This window comes from Apis florea, unplaced genomic scaffold (assembly GCF_048593485.1).
Source record: "Apis florea isolate Af1SG1 unplaced genomic scaffold, ASM4859348v1 contig_3811_pilon, whole genome shotgun sequence".
Lineage (NCBI taxonomy): Eukaryota > Metazoa > Arthropoda > Insecta > Hymenoptera > Apidae > Apis > Apis florea.
Genome location: NW_028256868.1, coordinates 1,320 through 8,921, shown reverse-complemented (window position 1 = coordinate 8,921; position 7,602 = coordinate 1,320).

The following is a 7,602-nucleotide window of genomic DNA, read 5'->3' as shown; positions in this document are numbered from 1 at the left end:
TGAGACGCCACTTTGACACACTCTGATACGGGATTACTTAATGCTGCGATACAAAAATGCGTGGGGAAGCGTAGATAAGTTGCATTATTTACACGACTCACTGGTATCGTTCCTCGTTTCTGGTTTCAAAGCGCGGTTAACCTTGTATCCTTTCACGATTCTACTACGATATCACTCGACATGTCGAACAACCGCTCGATAGAATAAATAATTTAACCCCATCGTTTTTTATTCCCCCCCTTGAGGGGTGGGGAATTTGTGGGTAAATGGGTAAATGGCGTTTTGCAAACGATATTTCATTTCATCGTCAAGGTTAAGCGTGTCGCAAAGATCGAAAGTGTACTTTTAAGAGAGCGGAACGCGGTGAAATATGCATAAAAATGGTTTATTGTCGGAGTGGGAATTATTTTTTTGCAGCTTTTTGTCGTCGAAGATGAGATTTCCGCTTTTAAACATTTAAAACTGTATTATGTATAAAAGGATATATTAAAGGAGTAAAATTGAATTATTGTTTTATACAAAACAAAAGATAATTCTTTTTTTTTTTTTATTTTTTTACGTGAAAAATAGATTACTCTCCACTCTGAGCGTTAAAACCTGTGCTTGATACTTTGGGCTTTTAATATTTTATTTCTTTCGAGTCCAAATTTTTTTTTCAATACTCCTTTTAAAAAAGAGTCGATGAGAAAGAATCAGAGATATCCACCGATACATCTGTTTCATTATCTAAGTAAATTTGTTAATTAATCAATTGCAATTATACACTCGAATTGTGAATAATTCCTGCGATTATAATTTATTGAAAACAAACTCAACGAGATAAAATATTTGTATCTATCTATTCTTGATATAATTGAATTTTTCATATCTCTCTCGTTTATTATAAATCTTGCCAACTATTAAATATAACATAATATAAGTGATGACTTTTAACAGAAGAAATCATCAATTTATTGTAACGCACAATATTCTCGTTATAATTTTCTCTCTTACTATTCCTACCATCAAAGATTAATACCGTTTAAAATCGATATTCAATTATTGATACGAGAATAATTTAAGAAAAATTCAAAAAAATAAAGGAAAAAAAAAAAAAGAAAGAATTTTCACTCGTAGCGAACTAAAAAACAAATTTCATTCGAGAGAGAAAAAGGGTTGCGATGAAACAACCGTCGTAAAGTCTGCGAAATATCGTTGATAACGTTTTACATCGACTCTTGTGTTTTACGAGATAATTCGTTTATGGGATTCAGAAATCCCGCAGCTACCTTCTGGTTTGTATCGATAAAACGAATTACGATGGTTATGGAAGAGATTGTAGCAAGGTTGGGCCGATGATGGAAGACGAGTACGTATTTTAGCTCTTTTTGCGGTTGGATTCAACTCTTGGCACTGGGAGTATGTTCTGCATTTTACGGTCAATTTGTGGCACGATACTGGTTTAGTATCATCGCGTAGAATGCTTCAAGCCTTTGCTGCTCTACGTTTTGTACCACCAAATGGTACAAACAGTTGCAGTTTATTGCGTCGATGTCCGTAAAAACATAAAACGATGATAAACAAAGGGAACAATTTATTCGTTAATTATGCCTGGCTTTGTCAGAAAGATAAAATCATAAGATAATTCTTTTTACACGCAAATATAAACGTACTTATTTAATTATTGCACATAAAATTTAATATAAATGGACTAGTTGCATGCTACTTTGTGCAATATTTTTATTATTAAATAAATTTAAATTTGTACATACAATATTTATATTAAATATAAAACTTTAACTTTTCGTGAGATGAAACTAAAATTTTGTGATCGAAATTCATTCAGAAAAAGTCATGTCATTAAATCACTTTTCGATTCATCCCAGTATCTCAATCGAGATACAAGGACTCAAAGTAAGCATAATATTTAAGACAGCGTAAAGATTATGAATGGATCCACGATCTGATTTATATTTTATTCTGGAAATGCATATTACGTCCTTCACGTTTGTCTGAAGTTTGAAATAAGTTAGTAACACGAGAAATTGATTTCAAAATTGTAATAAGTGCCTGAAATAAATTGGATTTTTGAATCATGTGTTCTATAAAGAAAAATCTTTTCTGGCAATATGATTATATATGATTCTTTATGAAAGATATATATGTTAATATAAAAATCCGCAATCTATCAATCTTTTCTACAAAAAATAAATTTGATTTTATAATTGATTTTATAATTAATATCAAACTTCTTGAATAATCTTGACCGAGTAACGTAACAACTTTGTCGGTTCCCAAATTTCGAGACACGAAATATGCTTTTTAAAATGTAATTAAAATCCAGATCTCGAAGGAAAAAAATAGAACTAATCTTTGAACCGATCTATCTTTATCACTGAAAAATCATCATTGCATGAGTGAATTCCGTACCATTGGGAATACCGTTCAAAGGAAAGAGATTAATCTCCCTTTGTATCGAACGAATCTATTAATCGTCGTCAACTTCTCTCCGTTCTATTGTTATCCCTCCACTCGTTAGTCAAACGATGAACACTTGTCGCCAGTTAACATCTCTACCCAGTTACATGCAATTCAAAACCATAGTTTAGATCATAATATCTTTCAACACTCGCTTAAACATTATTCTACACTGTTCGAAAATTTTAACTATAGCCAAAGCCGTTGTTTCAAATACATAATAATTGGAACTCCCTCGCTTCAATTGAATATTTGACAATAATTTTTTCATGAATTTGTTTTTATTTTAATCTCTTCAAATTGTTTCAATTAGATCCCGAATTAAAAATTCAATTCGTCATTCGCGATGCAAAGAGCGAAACAAAAAGGAAACGCAAAAACTGAGACAAAAGGGAAGTGGTGGCCGCGAATCGAAAATCAATAAATTCGAGCGGCGCTACGCCACGGGACAACGATGCATCACGATTCTAGAGGGATTGCTACGTCGATCAACGCGCCCCTCGAGGACAACCCTTTCGTTTCGCCGAGCAGTCAGGTGATCCCGGCAAATCTGCGCATGCAAATCGTTGATAAACGACAATCAACAGGTGCTGAAAGGTCAACGGGCCGTTAGGCTCGAATCCAACCATTCGCCGCTACGAATACGCGGATTTTGTTCTCATTCGTTTGCAGGAGGATCTCTGTGCATGTTTTCTCTCCCTTAAAATTAGATCTTCTCTCTCTTACTCTCTATTTATCACACTCTCTCTCTCTTTTTCTGTGAAAACGTTCATTGAGAACTGACGGGAAACACACCATACGTGACTTGCGTCTGTCAATAGTTTAACACTCGTGTTGATAGAATGGATGTTACTCATGTTTGCCAATTGGTTTGTGAGCTTTGCAAGTATTAAAGGGATTCTTTGTTCAAAGAGGATTGGTTTGTCGATGAAGAGTAATTGGCAGAGTAATTGGATATTGATAATAATGTGAGGCGATTCTCATTTCCTTTTTTTTCCTTCGAATTTGATTTTTGGTTGATTCGATTCTTGCCTCTTCATTGGGAGCGACCATTCTTCTTTCATTTGTTCAACATAAATGTTATTTTCCCATTATGTTTCACATAGGAGAAAAAAATGAATCAACTTCATTTTAAATTTATAAAAAAATTATTTATCTTTGCTTCCTTTCCATAATAAACGACAATATTAATTTTTTTATAAATTATAATTTTTACCAGATTCTAGATCACGGTTTAATTTTCTAATTATAATTCTAAAAAGAAGAAAAAAGAAAGAAAAATATCGAAAACCGATACAATATTTAAATTACGGACTCGTGAAATAAAGGATCACATATTAAAATAAATTTTGCATTAGACCATCGGTCAAGAATCGATCGTTTCGAGGCGAATATTAAACGTCAAAAAATTCGGTCTTCGCTTCGAGATTGTCTCTCCCGTCTCTCCGAAACTTTCCTTTCGGCTTACGCTGTCTGTCATTCGAAGCCAACGTTCCCCGATACACAGCCGTGACACGAGGCTTCGTTTCGAATTTCCAACGAAAATATCGGGGACAAGTCGACGAGGTTTCGTACGATATCGGGTAACCGATGGCAACATTGTTTCTCCTCTTCTTTTCCCCGATATATAATAGAACAAGAAGATAGTTTCGCCAAGATTGTAGCCATTCAAATTTGATCGACGATATTGTAACAATTTGTTCTTTGTACCTTTGATAATATTCATATTGTTGGACCAGCTAACCGGATGCTTGGGAAACATTGCGGTTTCCGTGCTTGCTTTTGCTATCCCACTAGCCAGGTTTATATCATTTTAATGTATAACATTTACCTCTGAGCTAGTTGAGCTCGAGGTACCCGACCAACGAAAAGGAATCCGTTGGGGATTTAACGATACTTCGCAAATTTCGGTGGAATTGCTGCGCAATTTTGCGAATGAAAAATGGTAAATTTCGGGAGAGAAATTTTCGAATCTAATTTCGGGAGAGAAATCTTATTGAGAATTATTATTAACAGCTTGTGGATAAAACTTTACTTCGTTAATTTTTGATTCTTTTTTTCGATTCAATTTTTAATTTCCACTTTTTTTTTTAAATCGAAAATAGAAAAATGAAATTTCAATCAAATATTCTCGAGTAAGGAATAGGTATCGTATTTTTATATTCATCGCAATAATTGATTCAAAAAATAGATAAGGATTAAAGATATTATATAAATATAGAATCAATATTGCTATTCTCGTTTATCCAATCGATCGTTTAGTATTATTAAAGAATCCAAAAGAAAATCATGAAATAAATGAAACCGTGATGAATTCGTGAAACTACCCCCGATCACGCAACGACATTACATAATCTATATCACATTTGTACATGATAAATATCCTTTACATCATCTTACAAAATTTTTCCATTATTATATTTCTCGTAATTTCATAAGACCTCGAAACCATCCATAAAAAAATTTATTATACCTCAAACATTCACAAAAAATTCTCCATCATCCCGTAAACCATCCCCAATCACGCAACGATATTTCATTATTATAAACGTAATCCAAATATTTCCACCGAGCACGATTCTCCACGAATCCACTCCTTCCAAACTTAACCAGGAATGCAACCATGCAAATTTCACCAACTTGAAAGCAACTCCTCGACCTTTCGAAATTCGGCAAACCTGCCACGTTTCCTCCCGAGAAACGAGGAAAGACAAACAAAGTCGAAAACAACATATCTACCTTGTCTCTCTTTGAAGCCAACCCTCACCGTCGAGATCCTAAAAGTAATCCGCGAAATTAGAAGCGGATAGTAGGATTATGATCGCGAAGGCAGCGTTTCCGACTGAGCATCCTCATCCGTGAATGACACAAGGGCGGTTAGACAACTAGGGATGTCCGTTCATGCGATGACCACGAGCAAATCGGCTTTCGTGCGCGCGTCTCGTCGACATTCCGCCATCTTTCAACAAGGATTACGGGCGTAAATCCGAACGCCCACGAGTATTACGCTTAATTAAACGGTTGAACATGATACCTTTGGGGTCAGCAGGAACGGTCCAACCTCTGATGTCGATGGAGTGGACACTCTTGACCGATCTATGAATAATGGTGTGCTGACCTTGCTTCTCTATCCGTGGATTTATTTTGAAAGAATAAAGGGGACGAAAGTATTTGTTTTTTTTAAATCGTTTCCTTTTTTTTTTTTTTTAGATTTTTAGTGGTTTAAATGTTGGAATGTTGGAATGTTATTTATGCGAGATTTGAACCGAATAATTATTTTAATAATTAATTCTGAAACAGGGATTTTTAGAATTAGATAGAATTCAGTATTCTAATATGAGGTATTCTAATTCAGTATTTAATATACTTAAAATTTTTTAATCGTGGAGATAAAAAGATAGAGATTAATAATAGATTTAAATTTAAAATTGTATTGTTTGGTAATTAAATAATAATTTGATGATGAGTATGTAAATTTTTGGAATTGTTGAAAATTAAAAAATGGACATAAAAGTATTTTAATTCTCCCTTTAGTTTTATTTAAAAATTGATATATATTTCCTTTCTCACTTAGTTGATATTTTTATGCGATATTTCTAGAATATTGAAGAGCTTGTTTGTTTATTAATTCATGCATGGTTTTATTTTTTATATTTATTCGAATCTATCAAATATTGATGGATTAAAACAAATGAAATACTTAAAAATTATTTATTAAACATATTTTTAGATATATTTAAAATATTGTTTGCTAAAGTGAAATTATTTTTTCGCAAATTTTTCTTCATACATTAACGAGAAATCGTTATTATGTATCATTAATGACGTTCCATTTTGTTGGAGAAACAAAGCACAATTTTTCGCACTTTTGAAATATTTCACGTGATTTAACATTGTGAAAAATGAGGACTGTTAACCCGCTTTTTGTTTTACTCATGCTTTTGTTAAACAAGAAATATACTCTCGAATAAAAAAACAAAAAGGCTTTTTTATTTTGCAATTAATGTCATTTATTTTCTTAGAATTCTTTTAATTTCATTAAAATTCAAAATTAATTTGTTACGATATTTGTAAATAAAAAGTAACGATAAAATGAAATACTCTAAACCATTATATAAAATACAACAGATAAACTCTTTATATCGATTTACATTTCTTCAATAAACAAAGTAAGAAACAAAGCCTCATTATCGAGTATTTCACAAAATTGAATATCTTTTAAAAATTTAAATATCATTGACAAATTGTATCTATAATGGAATTTCAATGAAAGATATTTAATCTCATTAAATCAAAATTTTATAAAATACTTATTAATCAAAATATTCTAATCTATGTTACAAAAAAAAAAAAATTTGAAAAAATAATTTCGAATAATAAAATCTTAATGTGTTTTCTTGTCATACCCTCTAAATCATATTTATATAAAATACTTATATATTATACTTATATATTACTTATTATACTTAAATCATAACTTCGCCAAAAATTTCTCACCAAAAGGAAATTCGTTCGATTCAAGATAATTATTTCGACATTCTAAGAGATTGCATCAAAAAAAATGCACTTTTCAAAAGTAATTTTCGAAAATTAATCTTTTTCAGAATTTGAAGAATTATTAAGTATATATTAGGATGCTCGAGTTTTGAGAAATTAAATTCAAATTTGACAGGAATATCTCGGTTAAACCATCTTCAGAAATTATCATGATCTCGAAGAATCGCATGTCATATATCCATTGAATTTTGCAATGCTAGGGATCATTTACAGTTTACAACATAAGCTTCTGAAGGATTAGTCGTATCCTTTGCGGGAGGAACTCGTGAATCAGTTACGTAGTCAATTCTGAATCGGTTTACGACTGAATCTTATGTGAATTCGATAAGCCAAATGCACAGTTTGAAACGTGCAGAGATGGTTCGTGTTATCAAACATCGATAAAAGATTTGCATTTTAGATATTGGAATTTTCTATTTTCATTTTTTTATATGTGGATTTTAATCAAGACAGAAGGAGAATTTTTGAGAAAAAGAATTGTTGAGAAAAAGTAAAATAATTTATAGAAATTTATAGTATTTAATGTTTTCTATAAATGATGAAAAGAAATTTAACATTGAATTTTTCCTAAGATTTTTATTCGTTTTA